We start from the raw sequence: 22,565 nt of genomic DNA, 5'->3' as shown, positions 1-22,565 counted from the left end.
AACTTATTAATTAGTTAAATTCAAAGCTCAGCAGCCACAAGGGTGATATCACAAATAGCTCACAAATATTATATATTCAAAATTGCTACTTGGCCAGTGAAGGAAATCCAAGGAATCAGAGCCCGGAAGCTATGGGCTGGTCCTGTCAGTTTTGAGGATTTGTAAGGACCAGCGTTCAATCCAAATACACTTTCTGGATGGCAGAAATTTTCAGTGTAGCCGAGTTACACTTCTGGTCTAGGAATAATCAAATTGTTACCTATGTACAGCAACTAGCTATTTCAAATATGGACAAAATGTTGAATACCAGAGGTGAAACAAGAGTGCAGCCCTTGATATTGGAGCCACATTTGACCAAGTGAGGCATCAAGTAGCCCTAGCAAAACTAAAAGCAATGGGCATGAACGGGAAACCTCTCTACTGGTGGTGTCATACCTGGCACAGAGGAAGATAGTTGTGTTGTTGGAGATCAGTCATCTCAACTCCAGGACATCACAATAGGAGTTCCTCAGGGAAGCATCCTAGACTGACCCATCTTCAGTTGTTTCATCAATGACCTTCCCTCCATCATAAGATCAGAAGTGGAGATGTTCACTAATGACTGCACAATGTTCAGCAGCATTCGTGACTCCTCAGACACTGAAGCAGTCCGTGTTCAAATAAAACAAGATCTGGACAACATCCAGGCTTGGACTGGCAGGTGGCGAGTAACATTCATGCCACACAAATGCCAGGCTATGACCATCTCCGATCAGAGACAGCCTAACCACTGCCCCAATAATGCTATCATCATCGAATCTCCAACTATCAACATCCTCTGGATTACCATTGATCTGAAACTTAGCTGGACTCACTACATAAATACATCAGCTACAACAGTAGGTAAGAGGCTAGGAATCCTGTGGCAAGTAACTCACATCATGACTCCCCAAAGCCTATCCATCATTTAAAAGCTGCAAGTCAGGAATGTTATGGAATACTCTCCAGTTGCCTGGATGAGTCCAGGCCTGACAATCTCAAGAACCTTGACACCACCCAGGACAAAGCAGCCCTCTTGATTGGCACGATATCCACAAACATTCACTCCCTCCACAAGCGACAGCAGGACAACAGTGTGTGCTATCTACTAAAGGCACTATGGAAATTCACCAAAGATCCTTATACAGCACCTTACAAACCCATACCTCTACGTTGGGGAAACCAATCGGAGGCTTGGGGACCGCTTTGCAGAACACCTCCGCTCGGTTTGCAATAAACAACTGCACCGCCCAGTCGCGAACCATTTTAACTCCCCCTCCCATTCCTTAGACGACACGTCCATCATGGGCCTCCTGCAGTGCCACAATGATGCCACCCGAAGGTTGCAGGAACAGCAACTCATATTCCGCTTGGGAACCCTGCAGCCCAATGGTATCAATGTGGACTTCACAAGCTTCAAAATCTCCCCTTCCCCCACTGCATCCCAAAACCAACCCTGCTCATCCCCTTCCCCCACTGCATCCCAAAACCAGCCCAGCCTGTCTCTGCCTCCCTAACCTGTTCTTCCTCTCACCTATCCCACCCTCCCACCTCAAGCCACACCTCCATTTCCTATCGACAAACCTCATCACACCTCCTTGACCTGTCCGTCTTCCCTGGACTGACCTATCCCCCTCCTACCTCCCCACCTATACTCTCCTCTCCACCTATCTTCTTTTCTCTCCATCTTCGGTCCGCCTCCCCCTCTCTCCCTATTTATTCCAGAACCCTCACCCCATCCCCCTCTCTGATGAAGGGTCTAGGCCCGAAACGTCAGCTTTTGTGCTCCTGAGATGCTGCTGGGCCTGCTGTGTTCATCCAGCCTCACATTTTATTATCTTGGATTCTCCAGCATCTGCAGTTCCCATTATCACTGATTGACTGATGGTTTAGCGGTCTGAGCAGCGCCAGAACTCACAGCAGTGGACACAGCCAGGACTGCAAGCATCTCCAGAAAGAAAGATGAGAGTTGGTGACTGAAGGGAAGGGATCATCTATGGAGTGCAGCATGGTAGAGATGGGGATTAGGTTTTGGAGGGCAAGTGTGGAAGAACAAAGAGTTGGGGTGCATGAAATGGGAGATGTCACCAATACGTGCAGTGTTTCCTTCTCATCCCTATCTTTCTGTATTTTCAAACATTAGAGCAGTTTTAAAAACAGTCCTTGCACTCAGACCCTCCTGCCAATACTCAAGGATGGTCGAGGTGATGTATTACCCATCCTTGTATTAAAGGGAACAGATTGCAGATGGGCGGAAGGAAGTAAGCTGGAAATCAGAAATATTTAATGTGCTTCCTTCACTTTAAACATGCCTGGCCATTGGCAGCCATTAGCTCCATCCCTGTGTAAAATAAACAGATTAAAAAACACTGGAAATCCAAACCAAAGACTAGAATATTAAAGAAAAGGTTATTCAGAGGAAAAAAAACGAATAAAAAAGTTATACATGGAAATAATCAGGGTATCCATTTTGAAGTACTGGCCAGTGCCTTTATTTAGCCAGTTCTATTGTTTTTAACCTCTGCACAGAACCAAAAAAATGAGGGAAAACAAAATTGAATCACTGTATTTGCTATAAATTGTGTTTCACCAAAGCTGTTTTAAATGTGTCATTATATTAGTATGATTGGTATACATTTGTGTGATTGATTTATCAAAGGAACTACTTTTGTCTAAACAGTGCTGATGTTACGGTACAATGATTTGCTTCATCATTGGTAATAAAGCACTTTGACTGTCAGGGAGGCGGAGAACTTATTACTGCTGCCAGTTAGCTAAAGATTAACCAGCACACTCAGTGCCTTTATAATAATAAAATGTGAGGCTGGACGAACACAGCAGGCCAAGCAGCATCTCAGGAGCACAAAAGCTGACGTTTCGGGCCTAGACCCTTCATCAGAGAGGGGGATGGGGAGAGGGTTCTGGAATAAATAGGGAGAGAGGGGGAGGCGGACCGAAGATGGAGAGTAAAGAAGATAGGTGGAGAGAGTGTAGGTGGGGAGGTAGGGAGGGGATAGGTCAGTCCAGGGAAGACGGACAGGTCAAGGAGGTGGGATGAGGTTAGTAGGTAGCGGGGGGTGCGGCTTGGGGTGGGAGGAAGGGATGGGTGAGAGGAAGAACCGGTTAGGGAGGCAGAGACAGGTTGGACTGGTTTTGGAATGCAATGGGTGGGGGGGAAGAGCTGGGCTGGTTGTGTGGTGCAGTGGGGGGAGGGGGCGAACTGGGCTGGTTGAGGGATGCAGTCGGGGAAGGGGAGATTTTGAAACTGGTGAAGTCCACATTGATACCATATGGCTGCAGGGTTCCCAGGCGGAATATGAGTTGCTGTTCCTGCAACCTTCGGGTGGCATCATTGTGGCAGTGCAGGAGGCCCATGATGGACATGTCATCAAGAGAATGGGAGGGGGAGTGGAAATGGTTTGCGACTGGGAGGTGCAGTTGTTTTTTGCGAACTGAGCGGAGGTGTTCTGCAAAGTGGTCCCCAAGCCTCCGCTTGGTTTCCCCAATGTAGAGGAAGCCGCACCGGGTACAGTGGATGCAGTATACCACATTGGCAGATGTGCAGGTGAACCTCTGCTTGATGTGGAATGTCATCTTGGGGCCTGGGATGGGGGTGAGGGAGGAGGTGTGGGGACAAGTGTAGCATTTCCTGCGGTTGCAGGGGAAGGTGCCGGGTGTGGTGGGGTTGGAGGGCAGTGTGGAGCGAACAAGGGAGTCACGGAGAGAGTGGTCTCTCCGGAAAGCAGACAGGGGAGGGGATGGAAAAATGTCTTGGGTGGTGGGGTCGGATTGTAAATGGCGGAAGTGTCGGAGGATAATGCGTTGTATCCGGAGGTTGGTAGGGTGGTGTGTGAGAACGAGGGGGATCCTCTTGGGGCGGTTGTGGCGGGGGCGGGGTGTGAGGGATGTGTCACGGGAAATGCGGGAGACGCGGTCAAGGGCGTTCTCGATCACCGTGGGGGGAAAGTTGCGGTCCTTAAAGAACTTGGACATCTGGGATTTGATAATGCAAATATATCTCCTCACTACAAGTTTATTCAGCACTTTTACAATGAAAAAATATTGTGATTGGAACAATGTCAGCCAGGTTGATTTCATAGGATATGAGTTCTCAGACTGGAGCTGTTAACCTGGTCCAGGGGAGGCAATGGCTTACTGTAATATTGCCGTACTATTAATCCAGAGACTCAGATAACATTCTGGGGACCCAAATTTAAATCCTGCCACGGCAGATGGTGGAATTTGAATTCAATAAGCATCTGGAATTAACTGGCAATTGTTGGAAAAACCCACCTGGTTTACTCGTGTCCCTTAGGGAAGGGAACTGCCATCCTTACCAGGCCTACATGTGACTCCAGACCACAGTAATGTGGTTGACTCTTAAGTGCCCTGTGGGCAATTAGGGATGGCCAATAAATGCTGCCTAGCCAGCGATTCCCTCAGCCCTTGCATGAATAAAAAAAAGTCAGGGAGTTCTGGCTGACAGATATAAACAAGAGTTTCCGCGGTTCACTCTAAGAGCCATCTCTGATCTAGCTGGGTGAGTGTCATGTACTATCCATGCATGAATAAAGGGTGATTTGGTGATGGGATGCCGGCCTTTGTGGAGTTATTACATACCTTATCCATTTTGATCTTTTGAATGCAAATGCTCTCTGATCTTTCAATTCCGATGTCACAATTAGTTACATTCTTACCTCAAGATGAAAGACTGAGCCCAAGCTAATTTCATTGATGTTTGTATGAAATGGGTACCTGCATTTGGCAACAAAATATTTGCAATTCAAAGTAATTCATTTTATTTGAAATGCTGCAGGATGTTTGTTACAAGTGTTAGTTGGGATATAAATACATGCCTTCCCCTCTTGGCTGACAAAACTGTGTTGATTTATTGTAGTCAGGCTATCTCTTATTCTTATATTATCTGAATTTACGTCCATAGCTACACATTGGAAATTACATATTGGTAAATTTATTTTCAGCCATCTGTGTGAGTGACTTGGCTTTTGCAGAATGGAAATAATTCACAAAAATGTCACAAAAGTTATAAAAACACTTTCTTTCCAATTTTTGTCAAGGTTGAAATCGAGGCCAAGGTCCAAATTTGTATCGAAGCATAGGACTTAGCAGCAGGAGGCCATTCCATTCTTTGAGCCTTCTCTGCCATTCAGTATGATTACGGCTAACCTGGTTGTGGTCTCAATTCCAAATTCCTGTCTGACTCCACCTCTCGCCCCATAACTCTTGACTCTCCCACCTATCAAAAATACATCAAACTCAGCTTTTAATAGATTTGATGACCAATCATGTGCTGCTCTCTGATGAAGAGAATTTCATAGACTAATTACCCTCAGAGAAAATAAAAATCCTTCTCAACCACGTCTTAAAAGGTCTCTCACACTGCCTTTGTCTTGTCAGTCTTGTGTGACCCTCAATTTTCTCCAGCTAAATAACACCCTTGTCCCTTCCTCTGCATCACTGTTGACTTCATTCCCTTCTGAGGTGATTACCTCAGGCTAACCTGAGCTACCATTCTGCAGGATCCCAAGGTGAGTTATCAAAAAATCAGTATCCTCTCCATTACTTGCTTCCATGCCATATGATGTTTCACACCATCCAGCTCCTGAAACTTTACCCCTACCTTAATAATGTCTAGATTCAATTATTCTGATGCTTTCTTGGTCAGCTTCCCACTCTTCTCCTTCCCTAGACTTCAGCATAGCCAAACGTTCTGTATCTTCTCTCACAAATAGTGTACTCCCACCAACCTTGATTTTACATACTTAAATTTAACATGATCTTCCAATGCCTCAAATTTTACATTCTTGTCCTTGTGTTTAAATCCTTCTAATGAACTGGCCCTTTCCTATTTCTGTAATCTCTATCCATGCTACAATTACTCTCCAAACCTTGAACTCTACATTCCTTTAACTTGATTCTCTTGTGTACCAACCCACCCATCATCCCATCAGAAGTTAACAATGCTTCCGCCGATCACTAATCATTTCACCCTTTCATCTCCTTCACCTTATTTCTCTCTCTTCAAGTTATGCTGTTGGTTGTCCAATCATTGCTTATAATGGGTCTCCGCATATCTATATCGCTTGCAATCTTTCCATGACATCCTGATACATAGGGCTAGTAAAAGACAATAGGCTCATGGAATCACCTCAGCCAGTACGGAAATTGAATTTACACTATCAGCATTATTACGCATATATGCTAATCATCTTTGCTATACAAACCTAATTTCTCTTCCTTTCAGATCTTCATTAAAATACATCAATTTGGCTAAGCATTCAATTTTTCCTATTAATAATTCTTCCAATGGCTTAGTTTAAATGCTTTCATTATGCTGTTGAAAAGTAATTTGGGACGTTTTCAAAGTTAAAATGCTGTCAAAGGTAAACATGTTGTGTCATGTCTTGTGACATGATCTTGCTTTCATCCACATAGGAGGTATTATTTGCATGGTACAAGAGACAAAACTATGTAAATAATTCCAAATTGATGATGGACTTTGCGTAAAAGCCAGAGAAGCATAGAATCAAGAAGAGGAAGAGGCACATAAAGAGAACATTTGAAGGGACAGCAACATGAGAAAGCATTGCAAAACATTTGATGTTATCTATTTATCTGTTTTTGTTTCATAACTTTGGTGCACATTTACATGCTATAGTATTCTATCTTGTAATCTCTGTCAGAATGTAGATCACTTACAGCAATAAAACTGATTTATTTATTTTCAATTCCAACTTGTTAATAAAAGATGTCAGAATATTTTGTCATAATTTTAGCATGACGCAAACCAAGGAAGAAATACTATGGTCCAATTTTTAACAGACATTCTTTGAAACATGACATTGATTTTCAAGATCCAAAATAATTAATATAATTACCCAATTAAATCTAGACTGAATTATGTGAAGTATTAACTGTGGTTCAGGGTTTTTGTTTGATAGTGGTACATCAAATCTGGTTTGCTTTCCTTTATCTGTAGTCTCTTCCCTCGTCTTAACCCAATTGCCAGCTTACACTTTCAAAGCATGCTAGTAATTCAAATGTCACTGCGGCTCAAGTGATAGTTTCCATTTATAAGGCAGCTGTTAATTCACTTTTGCAGTAAATCATCAGCTGTTCTAAATATTTCCAGCAATTTTGACTCCTACAATCTTGGTCGCAATGGAGCCAGAAAGGCCAATGCTGTGGATAATGAGTTCTATTTCTGTGCAGGATAGCAAGAATAAGATGTTAAATTCTGAATCCAGTGTTACAACTGAAGTTAGCATATAACATAGGTTTGTACTTTCATTTGCTCCTCTCCTGTTGATGATTTGATGTGGTACAATGGGGGCGTAGGAGTTTGAGAGGTGACCTTATAGAGGTTTATAAAATCATGAGGGTAGAGATAGGGCTAATGGTAGGTGCCTTTTCCCTAGTATGGGAGGTTTCAAGACCAGGGGGCATATTTTTAAGGTGACATTGAGAGACAATTAAAAAAGACATGAGAGGCAATTTTTTTCACAAAGGTTCACGTGTGGAATGAACTTCCTGAGGAAGTGGACGATGTCCGCCCAATTACAATGTTTAAAATACATCTAGCTAAATAAATGAATAGGAAAGGTTTGGTGAGATATGGGCCAGGGCAAGCAAGTTTAATTTGGGGTTACGGTTGGCAGGGGTTAAGTGGACTGAAGTGTCTGTTTCTGTGCTGTACAAATCTATGACACTATAACTCCTGAGGTAATGGCAATCTTTGTAACTCATGCACTTGCAGCAGTGTACCTGACTGACTATTTGTGTGTGCCATCAGTGTAAATGAAGTCATGCTAAAGTAGCAGCATGACAGACTTCAATCTTGTCTTTACTGAATACCTACTAAACATGTACATTCTGTGTTACATCTTGCAATGTTAATATATTGTACTGATCAATTCATCTATTCATTCTTCCACATGTGCTGAGTCTCTGCAAATTGCAGAGTTTCCATCACTGCATGAACTAACCTAGCACGGGAATAATTTGTCCCATTAAATCTGTCTTGTTTTAGGCTATTCTGAGCAACTACTTCATAAAAATAATGTGTGTGGATCTCTGTGCATATGTGTCAGTATTTCATATGTATTACATGTTATAAATTATATTCAGCATAAGTGCAGAAAATAAACTTTAAATGCTTGTGTATGAAACTTAAAGACACAATTTAAAAACTTAAAGACACAATTGCTTATTTTTTGTTAGCCCTGTATGGATGCCTATCTTCATTTACAGTGGAATGGACCACACCATGCAACTGGTAGTGTTGATATTCCAAATGCTTCAGGTTTGATGCCACATATCCAGCTTGCTCATCAAACCCTTAATGAAGGTTTTCATTTGAGGATACCATCATGAGACTATTTCCTCTTCAGGGACTTGGAATGGTGATGATTGAAGCCTTTTAAACCTGCAAGCAGTTATCCGTATCTCATTTATCCACCATGCAAATATTATTGAATATATATTATGTACATCAAGGGTTTCATCAAATATTGCAAACACTGAGTTAAAACAGCACCACACAGTGATTGATTCAGCAGTACAAGACCAAATCAAGTAAAACCTTATATGAAAACATTTACAAACTCACACCTTACATGGATAACTATCCTGCCAACAATTAAATAAGAAGCTGCAATTTTTTTACGTTACCTAAGTTATAGCACACAATATCAACATAGTTCCAAAATTATTTTTGTTGGAGGTCCGTCAATGCAGTTAACTAAGCAAAGTATTTTTAAAAAATTAATTCATGGATATGGTCATCACTGGACAGACCAAGATTTATTGCCTATCCCTAGTTCTCCAGAAGGCAGTTAAGAGTTAACCACATTGCTGTGCTTCTAGAGTCACATGTATGCCAGATCACATAAGGACAGCAGATTTCCTTCCCCAAAGGACATTATTGAACCAGACAGGTTTATCCAAAGAGCAGCAACAGTTTCATGGTCATCATTAGACTCTTAATTCCAGATTATTGTGAAATTCAAATGTCACCATCTGCAGGATTCAAATTTGCAAGACTAATAAAATTTCTATTGGTTTAAAATTCCAAAGAAATCAACAAATTCTTAGTTTCAATCTTAACAAAGTCGTCACATTGTTTACAATGTTCATGAAGGGGAAAGGAATCAAGGTACTATTGCAATATTAGCTTATGAAAGCATAAAACATTGATATGGTAGATTAAACTAGTTGAGTGGCAGACAAATTTTTGTTTACACATATTGCCAAACTGGTTATATGATAGAGTGCACTTTCTTTTTGTGGTTCACAATCACCCGCCTGATTTCTATTGATCCAGAATGAAGGACAACACATCCAATTGATCCCTAAATATTTTGTCGTGATAAAACAATTGCCATTTAAAAGTTAATGTCGCTGATATTGTTAAATATTACTGTAATACTTGGCTACGGTTGGATTCAAAATCAGTCTGAAGCAATAAATGTTGTTGGAATAAAGTAAAATGAACAGAATATTCCAGTATTTTCAATGTGAGAGATTGGCATAGGTTTAGCATGGCAACAAGGTGAAAATGGATTTATGGTACCAGTTGTCTTTTCTAGTTTTATAGAAAATGGAAAACTAACCACATTAACCGAAAAGGATGTGTCAAACCTGTCAGCTGCTTGTTTTGTTGACATATATAAAGTTCCAGAGTTGATGTCAGTCATATCCTGCCATTCCATGCTTCTTGTTCACTGCTTTTGTGCGCATTCCATGAGGATAGCAATTGACTGGATAACCAGGTTGATATCTTTTCTTGATTACGAGCCTGAAAATATTTAGGCAAATTGGAACAACTAAAACAATTAACTATATGAAATGAGTTTATTCAGTGTGGTGTTGTTGAGTTTCAGATATATAGAGGTAGAGATTATGTTGTCATTTGAAAGTTTGAAGTTTTGTTGGTTAATTCACAGTTTCAAGTTTCTGTTAAAATTAATCTGCATAACAACAAAGACAAATTATTCCATAATCAGCACCCTCCCCATTAGATCGTCACAACACCACAATTGTGGGTCTGCACAATCAACCAAATTAATCGACTATGATCATTTCTTTGTTGTTTCGAGTTAAACATATCTCAATGTATTTAACAGTAGTTATATGGTGCAGTTTTATTCACAAAGCTCAAAAATGGGTTTAACACCAGAAGTAAGTATTTGAAGCAAGTTTTCATAGTCTTCCATGGTGAGCAACTTGCCTTGACTGACAAAGTGTCAAAGCATTTTATCTTGCATTCTCAGCACTATTCACAAGAACTGCTAATGTAGGATAACATTCATACTGTGTGGGCAGAAAGTACTAATTGTTGATGAGTTGACTTCAATTAATAGAGGCACCAACTCTCCTAGTGTGTGTCTGTTGCAAGGATTTGTGGGTTAATATGCAACCTGTTTGACTAAATTATGAACATGCCAGCCTTGGCCATCAAGTCAAGGGAAATTTGACCCTGTAACTACTGGTTTAGAGGCTGTGATTCTACCTATAATACCACAAATCCCAACCAGCAACCTCACCCCTTCCACCCTCCAGATTGGTAACTGTTTAAAACCTGACCATTTCCAGTTTTGACAAAACGTTATCGATTTTGAAATGTTAATTGCTTCTGTCTCCATGGGTGCCTCCAGATCTGCTGAGAATTACTTTTTTGTACAGATTTTCAGCATCCAAAGAATTTTGATTGTACTTTAGATGAATCATGATTCCTTTTATCTGGAAATTTCAATGTCCCAACGATGACAAGAACTTCGATATTTATCTGCTCCATAGTTATGGTGTTGCAATGATGCTGGTGAGGATGGTGATAATTTGGGGCTATTTCACTTCAGAATCTCTCTCTTGTTTTTTTTATTGAGAGTGTGTTTCGCAGAATTGGACATGCTTAAACACATGATGAATCACAGGATAATTATGTTTGGGGAAGATGATACAGTCTATCTTAGTGCATCTTAGACTCCACCATGTGGAGTTTCTAAATTTTTCTGAAATGATTCATCTCCCCTAACTTATCTGCAGTTCATTTTGCAATTGATGACTCTTTTTGTAAAGAATGTTCTGACATCAGCCTCAAATTTCCCTTTATTTCTTTAAACTTCTGTTCCTTTATCTTATTTTTGCTGCTAGCTTGAAATAACCTTCTGAATCCATGTTTTCCATAACATTTAGTATTTGATCTCTTGCTATAAGATTTCAGGCTAGGTATCTCACCTTCAGAATGATATACAAAGCACAGGCCTAGCTAATGACAAGCCCAAGATCAGGGTCATGGAGGAAGGGGAAAGCAGAACGTATAGTTGGTGACAATTGACATTAGCACATCTAAAGTTCAATGTTCAGTTTGTTTCATTGATTGGCATTTTGCAAATGCTTGACCATATTGAATTTTGGACTATTGGGAATCTTAGTTTTATTTTCATATAGGTATTTTGATATTATTTTTGGGGTTACGCGTTGATCTTTTATGATGTGAAGTACTTGTGATTAGATAGCTATTTTGCGTATTTGGTTGCACTTTATTTTCTGTGAGAATCATACTCAGTGGTTAGCTCTACTGTCTTACAGTGCCAGAGATCTGAGTTCGATTCCACCCTCAGGCAAATGTCTGTGTGGAGTTTGCACATTCTCCCAGTGTCTGCATAGGTTTCTTTCGGGTGCTCCAGTTTCCTTCCACAGTCCAAGGATGTGCAGGTTAGGTGGATTTGCCATGCTAAATTACCCATTGTATCCTGGGATGCCTAGGTTAGGTGGGTTGGCCATGGGAAATGCAGTGTTACAGGGATAGATATGGGGTGGGTTTGGGTGGGGTGCTCTTCGGAGGTTTGGTGCGGATTCAATGGGACAAATGGCCTACATTCACACTGTAGGGATTCTATGAAAAACTGCTTTCATTTCTAATCTTAATTTAGAAGCAATATATAGTTTTCATTCAAAAATAAATTACTCTTTTTAAGAGTGTTTAGGTTACTGAAACAAGACATGGCTTGTTAAAGCTTTTCATTTTATACTCATCAGGACAATTTGCAAGAATTACCAAAAAAAGAGAAAACAACATTTATACTGTACAAGAGGAGAGTCTGATTAGTTAACTTACAGACTCTGATTGGTCGAGACAAAGGAGTAGAGTGATCTGCTGATCAGAATCCACTTACCAACCAACAAGCACTCTCATTTTATGGAGTTTAAACATTTAATTTGCGAATTCTTGTGAACTGTCCTGAAATGTGCAAGACTAAAAGTTTTGACAAAATGAGAATTTGTTTTTCAGCAATATTCAAGTTATGTGCCACCAAGTAACTAAATATTTAGATTCACAGACATCATTGCCCCACTGCTGAAGAAAAAATAATCAGATAAGTTGTCCTTAGTAACATAAATGTAAGTTCAAAGTCATTCAATCGGATTTGAACGAATACTTGTGCCATGTTACACTCTGAATCTGACAGAGTAGCATAGTAATGCACTTGAAGCAAGAAAAACAAAATGACAATGCATTACATCAAAATACTTTTATACAACACACTGAAACAAATACTCTTTTTCTCTGGTTTGTGGAACATAATCTAAAGTGAAATTGACAAACTGGGCATGTTGAGCAATGAATCTGCTAAAACCCTTAGATATCTTTCCATTTTGTTCTTTCAGTACAACTCACAGAATACATATTTGCCTCTTGTGCATTTTCTTTCTAACTTTGTTCCAAAAACACAGGATTACCAAATCTGCCCAAACTAATACAAATTAGATTGGAGTTTTCCCATTTTGTTTAGACAGTGCATGGGATTTTTTTAATGCCCACTTAGAAAGGGAGAGTGAGTGTCAGGTTAGAGTCTCACTTGTAAGACTCTAATCATTAAAGTTCCTGATTCCAGCATCACGAAGTTCGTTCACAGCCTGTCTCCTTCAGTTTGAATTCGATTAGCCAATGCAGGCTGTGCATGCCACACAGCCACAACTTTAAGTAAAACAGAATTCCCATTAAATCCAATCCAAAGAAAATACAATAGGAATACTACAGGGGCACTCACTTTATGTTTCATTCCTTCACATGTCCACTTTATGCTGTATTCTTTTAGTTGTGTGCATCATCATTAAGAATGTGTTTTGCATATGTAGGTACACTGGTACAACTTACATACATTTGCAAAATAGTTATCCAAAAAAAGTCACAGGCATAGAATTATATAAATGATGTTTATCAGAGACAGATTGATTCAATTTACACCAATGGAATCGCGTGCATATCATAATGGCACTGGGTGATAGTAATAGCTCATCTGTAGAATGTGATAGAGGGATTTTGGTTCAAAAGTTAAAGTATCAATGTGCGCATAAAATCAGAAAGGGTCTTTCTTACTGGCAGTTACATATTGGAGTGTTGGGACTAGAGTTATACGGGTGGAGAAAAATATTGATTGTAGCAAAGTGTGGAGCTGGATGAACACAGCAGGCCAAGCAGCTTGGCCTGCTGTGTTCATCCAGCTCCACACTTTGTTATCTCGGTCTCTCCAGCATCTGCAATTCCCATTATCTCTAATATCTGTTGATTGTAGCAGGTTGTTTCCTCCACAACAGTCTTAATTAGAGCAGGACCCCAACACTCCTGATTGACTACACCACACATCTAAACTTACCTCAAGGGGAGGCGTAAAATCCCACCCCAAATATATGGGAATCCAAAATGGTGAAATCTTATCTCCCCCAATCTTCACTTTCTGAACAACTCACTCCTCCAAACCAGTCCAATGTTTTAACATTCCTTTGTTAACTCCTTCCCCAGACAGTTAAAGCACTGATGACCTTGTGATTGTTTAGGCGCATAGTCAGGAGGGCAAGCAGACCATATTTGGAGTTGGCCTGCCATAAAAATTGCCCTGAAGAGGTAAAATTCATTTAAAAATCAGCATAAAGCCTACAATATGCCACTAGAGGGGAATTTCCCTTACAAATGGGTATCTGTACTTGTGATATCACCCCGGCATATGATGTTAGTTTTGGGTAGCAGACACCAGCTGGTAATTTCCTAAAACAATAATTATAATATATAATTCCAATAGTCATACATTTGCAATGTAAAAGTTCTCCAGATGAAAGACATTTCTGATGCACCCCAACCATAATAGGTAGAATTTTACATCCATTCACAATCCAATGGGACTCAGTGAAATGTTAATTTTATACCTTGTCTGGTTTTACTATGTGTTGAAGTCAATGTTGAGTAAAATTATGCAAAATGTAAAACCATTGATACTACCAATCTCATTAGATGCCCACTGAGTTGACAAGATTAAAATGACCCCCCTTGTGGATCATCTTAGTTGAGTGATAGTATTCCTTCTCCTTCCAGAGACTGTAAATGTAATCTTGACTGCCATTTGTGGTCAGTATTGGTGGGGATGAGCGGATGTTGCAAAACCAAAAGAAGTAGTATCTTTACAATGAAACATATCTGAAGCCCCAGCTGCTCTCTCAAGTGAATGTAAAAAACCCCAGGGTATTATTCAAAGAAATGAAAGCATGTTCTCACCCTCAAGAAATACAACCATAATTGATTATCTGTTTAATTGCTATCACAAGGCAGTTCGTTGAACTTCCCTGGTTGCAAGTTAATAATACATTAATACAAAGTTTTAAGAAAAGTATCCAATTGTCTATGAAGTGCTTTTGGAAGATTTTTTTATACCCTTGTTCCTGGGAAAAGAAAACATACGAAGCTACCACATTTAGTTGAAGTAGTTTTTACTAATAAATTGATGTGGTAAAACTAATTTTTTTTTTGATAAGAGGCCGGTGACTTAATCCAGGAAAAACTGGCAAAGTAATTAAGTTTAAGCATGCACATTGTCCGACTTGTATCACATAGGTTAAAAATGAATGATTTACCTTCTTTTGATAGCATGATTCATTCACAATATTAATTTTGGCTGCCGCGATGTAAATGACTTCAGTTGAACTTGTAATTGATGAACACTCAGTGCAGTAAAACTAATATCTCTGGTCTACTAGATGTACTTGTCCAATGGCACCATTGCCAAAACAGAAACTCTGGCTTGTAGATGCATCCTTCAAATTCCCTTGTCTGCATTCTGCTAGATGTTACATATCCTCCATCTTCCAGACCATCTATTCCAATAAATTCTTCTCTTTATCAGAGGATTTCCTGACCACAGCCCTAGTCCCGAGAGCAATCAAATGTTCACAAACCTTTGGTACTTACAAAGTATCCTCTTAAGTGAAATTGACAGAAAGACATCTTTTGATTCTAATTCCAAAGCTTTTGCTTGGATTTATCAAAAGCATTCAATTTAAGGCTAATTGGCCGACAGGTAATAAGTGCTGTTTAATGTGGCACTGCTCCCTCCCATTGTTATGTAAATAACCACGGCATAAAGTGTCTTTTACTGTCTGTTAGAATTTTTTCTGACTTTATGTGAAAAATTCTCTCAGAGAACATTATAAAGTTCACTTGACATAAACTCATGTTTGGATGTCTAGGAGCATAATTCACAATGGAAAGTGTAAAATTTATTGAAATTATTCTTAGAATGTCATGCTCCCACTAAATCTAACCTCCAAAAAGAGTTGCTGCGATGGGTATGGGCTGTTGCCATGTGAACCCACAGCTTTGCTTATTTTTCTTTGAAAATCATAGGTTCAATGAAAGGAATTTTGCACTTTCAAGGCTTTAACACTTCTACCAACATCTGTTGAAATATTTTACACTCAGTGTTAATGAATTACTTTAAATCTTGCTTCAGCCAGTGATTCTCTCATGCACTGAATACCCCTTTTGCTTAGACTCCACTTTGGAATCAGTGACTTGAATTAGCAAAAAAAATAGTTACTGATCATCGTTCTGTTCCTTCTACATATGCAGCTTCATCTCCCAGAGCTGGTCTTATTTTCCTCTGCTTTATTGTCTCCACAGAATGGAGAGTGATGTGGAATGCAGAGGAGATGGTATTGCCATTACTTTATTAGTAAACTATAGCTCTGATGGATCCATTGAGTATAGGAGCTTCCCTATAAACAGATGCGTTTAGGAAACTAAAATTCCTTCTAAAATGAATTAACCTCAATATTACAATCAGTCCTAATTCTGAATCCAACCCTTGCTGAAAGCTTATATTTTACAGGCAAAATATCTAATAAAATGTTAAAAATAATGACTTACTTACCTGATCTTGGAGCATTTGGTCCAAGTCTAAAGAACAAGGAATGAGGCAAGACCAAATTATTTTCATTACTTGATGATATATAATATTTAATGAAAAGACTAATTTTAGAAACCTGATGAGATACCTAACCTGCTAAGTAGCTTAACTCAGAGGAAAATACCCTAGACAGGGGAAGGGAACACGTTAACCCCTCATGTATTATGATTAGATTTGTAGTGGGTCTCTAAAATTTGCCCTGGGCTCATACTTCTTAAACTACCTTGAAGAGTTATACCACTGAATAATATGGTTCACAGATTTTGCTATCCTACCACATGCACATGGTGTATGCAGTGTTACTGCAGATGATGCCTCTTTCCCAGACATATTTATATTTATATTCATATTTCATATTTATAGTGGAGAAGCCTGAGCGCACTGCAATAGTTTTATCTTTTACAGAAGAAAGCTGCGTTGGTTTTTTATTAACTTCATGCTCTTGCAAACCTTGTTTAATTCCAAGTAACTAACAGACTCTCTCTATAATACGAATTAAATAATCCCTCTAAAATACAAGGTTTATATATTTACTCTGAAGGAACAGAAGACATTATGAACTATCATGATGAACTATTATGGTAATACATTAAAAGAAAAACTACTGGTGCTTGTTCCACATGGACATTAGACGTCCAGCTCTTACCACTATAACAATTGACTCTATGAACCTCAGCACAATGGTAAGTATTAAGAAGGTGAAGTAACAGTAACAAGGCTGGTAGGATGATATTGAGGGCAGTCCATTGAACCTATTGCACAGTCATTACCATTATGATCACTAACATCTACCAGTCCCAGACCTAGCAGCCATGTCATTCTCTAACCAATTTAAGTGAAAATAATCAGGGAAATTATTCTGAAAGTAATCAAATGGAGATTCGGGAAACATATGACTATAATTTCCTTAACCATTACCACACTTATCTTTGTGTAATGCCATGTTAGTCCTAGCCAGCAAATGGCTTGTAATTTTTCTGTACCCATATTATGAACCAGCAACTTGCTCCATAGGTCATCAACTGTCTGTGGAAAAATAAATCTCTGACTTTTGAAACTAGCTCAGGGTTATGAAACTTAGTTTATCATAAAATGATGCAGCAGCAGCAAAGAAGCAGACCATTAGCCCAATATGCCAATGCTAGCTGACAGAGCTATCCAATTAATCCTCTGCTCCTTCCTCAAAGCTCTGCAGGTTCTTTTCTCTTCAAGGATTTATTACTTCTCTTTTCAATATCATTATTGGATCTACTTGCACTATCATTTCAGGCAGTGCATTTCAGAACAGAACAACTCCACACATAAAAAATCGTTTCTTTGTATCATCTATGATTCTATTGCTAACTACTGTAATTGATTTTCCTATGTTTATTGATATTTTTGCTTAACTTACACAGTCAAAGCCGTTCATGATTTTGAACACCTCTATAAAATCTCTTCTTAGCCTTATCCACTATAAAGAGAAAAATTCCAATCTCTTTAATTCTGCATATATCTGAGATCCCTCCATCTGTTACCATTCTTGAAAAACATTTCTGATGCCTGTGCAATATTCCTAAAGTACAGTGCCTAAAATTGAGGTTCACAAAACCAATGTTTCATGAATGTTCCACATAATGTCCTCACTTGCATTGTTGTTTATTCTATTATTCGGGCTAAGGATGCAATTAACTTGCCTTCCAACAAAGATTTGTGAACATGCACCTCCAGACCTTCCCTTTAAGGTTGGACTATTTCCTTCATATTGACCTTCCTTTTTTTTCTGCCAAATTTTATTCTTCTTTGCTTCTCTCTATAAAATTTCACCTCACATGTGTTTACCTATTTCACTAAGCTGTTTTCCTGAGGACAATTACTCTCCTCCTCATCAGTACTTCTTTGCCAAGTATCACTTCTTCTGCAACCTTTGAACCTGTTCGAGACTATTGAAATATGTCAAATGAACCAGTGATCCTAAATACTGACCTCTGGGGAGCACCACTGTGTACTTCCCTCAAATCAGAAAAATTGATAATTCACCACTACCCTAAATTTGATGGCCCTCAACCAATTCTGCATGTAAGGCATGACCATCCATTTAACCCTTTGAGCTTTAATTTTGTGAACAAATCTATTCTGGATTGCTATACCAAATGCCTTTTGAAAGGCCGTGTACTCAAAATCCACCACATTACCCATATCAACTCTCTTTGATTTTTCTTCAAAGAACTTGATTGAATTAATCTCACAAATTTGCTTTTAACAAATCCATACTAACTTCCAGTTATTAATGTATATTATTCAAAATGTCATTTTGTTTTGTGCTGGGTTATTAATCTCACCATTTGGCTATCTTGTCTATAGGTATCAAGTTTATTCTCTTTTTGACAGTGTTATAGCGCTTATTATGTAGCAGTCATCTAGCATCTTCAATATTTCCAACAAAGACTGCAAGATTGATACATAGCTTCCAGTATTATCAGCATTCCACCTGAATTGGACAACTTTTCTAATGTATCTTTTGCCAGTTTTTAGTTACCTTTTCTCCACTGAATTTTTAATCTGACATGTCACCTTATACCCCCGCAGCCCCAATTTATGTAATTCAAATCATCTAATCAAATGGGCACATTATTTATCATAAATACTTCAATTAAACATGTGGCCACAAGCTCAAGTTTAGTTGCTGTGACAGCTCTGCTTTGAGCTGTCACAATGTAAAAATACTCTCTAGGCTAAATTTATCTTTTGTAAGGTTATTATTCAACTATTTATTCATAAATGTGCTATGATAGCAAGCTTTTGAATTATTATCTTGTTCATACTAGAAATAAAGGTGAAAATAAACTTTCTATAACACATTTTTAATATAGCTCAATCGCATGCATTCACCAATAGAAAACACCAAAAAGGATATTTATCATTAATTGCACTCTGCATGTGCCAGGAGCAATTTATTCTTGCCATTATCTGTGCAAAGTGAGCAGAAAAATAATGAGTTTCAAAGCCAATGGTGTACTTAAAGCCAAAGAAGTTGAATAAAACACAGATAGAAACCAACTAGGGATGTTAGACAAGTGGAAAGGCTGCAAAGATGCCTGCCAAGACATTGGGATTGAAAATAAAATTGTGCAACAATCATTGGAGGAAAGAAGCCCCACTCCCTTGCTAGAAAATTAAAGCAGTTGTACAACACTGAGCTAATGGTCCTAGGATTCATTTCTCATCTGTGCAGTTATCAGATTTGGGCTGAAGCAATCACTGAAGGGACACAACAACCAGTGACACTATTCAAAGTTTCCTACATGTGGTGAGGATCTGATAGCCCCTTGCTGAAAATCTGAACAGGTGAACTGTAGCTAAAGACTGGATCATACCAGGCAGTTGCCTACTGGACATAAATAAATTAGTAACATATATTCACTGAAGAAAAGAATTACTCTAGGCATTGTAACATTATAGAGAGAGAAAAACACCACATGCAATGTTATACATGCTTATATTTCTCGTGCAGGTTTATGTATAGTGAAACACGTCAGCACGACTGTATATGGTTTTCTAATAATTTATCATTTTAAAGTGAAAGCAATTAATACGCCAGTAATTTCAAATACATAGCGCAAGTAGCAAACTAAAAAGAGAACTTAATCCTTAAGAATTTGGATTAGTGAATATTCTGGAATGAAGTAACTTTGAATTGTGTGAAGCAGACTTGAAGTATGGTTCTTGCAAAACACTGGCTATTTCAACCAGTGCAAATCTTTAGTACAACTACATGAGTAAGGAAAGCTGTGGGATCAAACTGATTTGTTTAGGGAATGTTAAGACTTTAGAACAGTTGAATCTTAACAACCTGAAGTAACAGCTGTGAGGTAAATATGACTTTTAAGTAGCTTAAGATCGTGATTCTATTTAAAGAGATGGCTCAAGTTCTGGAAGCAAGTTGCTTTGAAGAAGAAACTTAAGACCTTAACAGCGTTATCATGCAGACTCAAGAAATCCATTTTAGTTATCAATGGAAATATGATGTTCTTGATGAAAAGTGAAGTATCCTTCCATTTCAATCTGCTACTTTGTCAAAGAGCATGTTTATCCAACATTAAGCTGTTTTCTTCATGTGAAATTAATCAACCAGGGCCTCAACTCAAAAATAAATAACATGTCTCTATACTTGCCAATGATAATAGGGTAACTAATGTGTCTCGTAACTTGTTAACTAGTTGGTCACTACTACATTAACTAATTTGTCTTTTTTACTTTAATTCATTCTCAGGTTGTTGGCATCATTGGCTAGGCCAGCATTTATTGTCCAGAGGGCAGTTAAGAGTTAACCACCATGTGGATTCACTTATAAGCCAGACCAGATAAGGATGGCAGTTTCCTCCCGAAAAGACCTTAGTGAGCCAGTTAGGGCTTTCCAACAATTGACGATGGTCATTATTAGGCACTTAATTTCAGATTTGTTTTTGAATTCAAAGACCACCGTGCTTCTATCAAGGAAACTTTCGAACCCAGATTCCCAGAACATCAGCTGAGTCTCTGGGCTAATAGTCCGCTGAAAATACTACCAGACCATCTCCACCGCATCTGCACAAAGCTAGATGAAAACATTGAAATTCAATTTTGCATTTCTCTTTCCGATCGTTTAAAATAATTATGTTTCTCCAAAGAACAGATCAGTTTCTGAGGAGAGACTGTTCCTTACGACGGAAAATAAAACCCTTTGAACAGTATTGGTCCAGTGGGTGTGCACTTTGAGGTAGAACAAAGTACTAGAATCCGTTCTGAAAAAGGGTCACTGGACCTGAAACGTTAACTCTGCTTTCTCTCCACAGATGCTGCCGCACCTGTTGAGCTTAGACTGCAACTTCTGGGTTTTTTTTGTACTGGAATACAGCATTGGACACCAATTAATTTAGCAATAGATTGAAGAAAATGTTATCCAAATCTCGTAGCTCGTCTCACGATGTTAAAAACACTATTAATTTCATTGTGATGACGTTAGCTTAATAATTGTGATCTGTTCAGTAAGTCTGGAGTGGTTTGGATTTTATATGAAATGCCTTATTTATATTGAAATGAATACAACAGAACGCAAGCCTGTTTTAAATCCAATTTTGTTTAATGACCGATGCAGAAGTAAAATCTTACCCAGTTACTGGATTGGAAGGAATGATGGAGAGTTAATCTGAAAGTTTTGAGAGAGGCAACTACCTTCTGTGGATGGCCAAGAAAGTTAAGGACTGTTTAGAATCCACCCGACCAACTGGGAACAACTGTCTCCTGTGATTTATTGTTTGGTTTTGCATAAACCGACCGAAGATTGACTACAAAATTAACCAGGCACCCATTTTGCAATTGGATTTCAATGTACCGGCTTTAGAGTTTCTTTTTTATTTAGTAAATGTTTTTTTTAAATATAGCTTTGATCAAGAGTCAAACTTTTGGATGTCTTGTCGGGTCGAACCAACGTTTGCAATATGGGTTCAGAAACAGTCGTATAAATACCAATATTCATACTATTGAATGTTGAAAAGGTCACTACTAGACATTGAAAAATGATGTAGTTTATTCCAAGATAACAAAGTGTGAAGCTGAATGAACACAGCAGGCCAGCAGCATCTCAGGAGCACAATTTATTCCACTAACGTGGACACTAGTTTATATGGAAGTTGTACTTTATGTTGCATATGGGTACCAACATTCATGTCTCATGAGCATAAATCTAGTGGCACCGAAATAACATAATCTAATTTAAGGACATCTGAAAGTATTTTCATGTCAGCAATATTCCTCTGGGTGACTTGTCAAGGAAAAGGAGATCGTTTTACATTTGCGTCTTAAGAGCGGAGAGGGATTTGAGGTCAGTGTTTGGAATGTCTGAACAGCGCAGCGAATTCTCTCGGGGGCACTGTAACTGGAGCTGGCATTCAAAGACCACCTGTTCTTCACCAAGAGAAGACACCAGCGTTGCCCGGCCATTTAAAGTCACCAGCCGAGCTCAATTTATCGTTGGAATCATTTGGCTCAAATTTAGTGTTATCACGCATTCACCTCCTGCTCTTTGCCTGACGTGCCTAGAGGCTCCTTACTTGAAACAACTTCTTTATACATTGCTGCTGTTTTGTTAAACATTTACATATATTGGCGTTCCTTCAGGATCAGAAGCTGTTTCAAGTCACTGAATAAGCAAGATACATTGGTCCAGCATCCCGTTTAAGCGCTTCCCTCAGCATCAAATGAAATTCGTATTCATTTGTGTTTTTTTTATTAAGTAATAACTGTGACATTAGAGTTCATTTTACCCAT

At 38.8% G+C, this 22,565-nt stretch overlaps 1 protein-coding gene across 9 annotated transcripts in view; it reads right to left on the bottom strand.

Moving 5' to 3' along the window:
- LOC125463560 (myosin-1B-like) overlaps positions 1–22,565 on the bottom strand; it is a 104,390-nt gene that overhangs the window by 54,383 nt on the left and 27,442 nt on the right. For 5 of the 9 annotated variants that reach the window (XM_048554931.2, XM_048554940.1, XM_048554938.1 and 2 more), the window contains 2 exons: positions 14,947–16,267; positions 9,679–9,835 (listed from right to left, as the gene is read on the bottom strand). The exons of 1 other annotated variant lie outside the window; for it this stretch is intronic. The gene's annotated coding sequence lies outside the window, so the exon portion shown is untranslated. The remainder of the gene's footprint in view (positions 1–9,678; positions 9,836–14,946; positions 16,268–22,565) is intronic. 3 more of the 9 variants (XM_048554934.1, XM_048554933.1, XM_048554935.1) reach the window with 3 other exon arrangements.

This window comes from Stegostoma tigrinum, chromosome 22 (genome assembly GCF_030684315.1).
Source record: "Stegostoma tigrinum isolate sSteTig4 chromosome 22, sSteTig4.hap1, whole genome shotgun sequence".
In the NCBI taxonomy this organism is placed as follows: Eukaryota; Metazoa; Chordata; class Chondrichthyes; order Orectolobiformes; family Stegostomatidae; genus Stegostoma; species Stegostoma tigrinum.
This window is presented reverse-complemented; position numbering and strand designations above follow the sequence as displayed.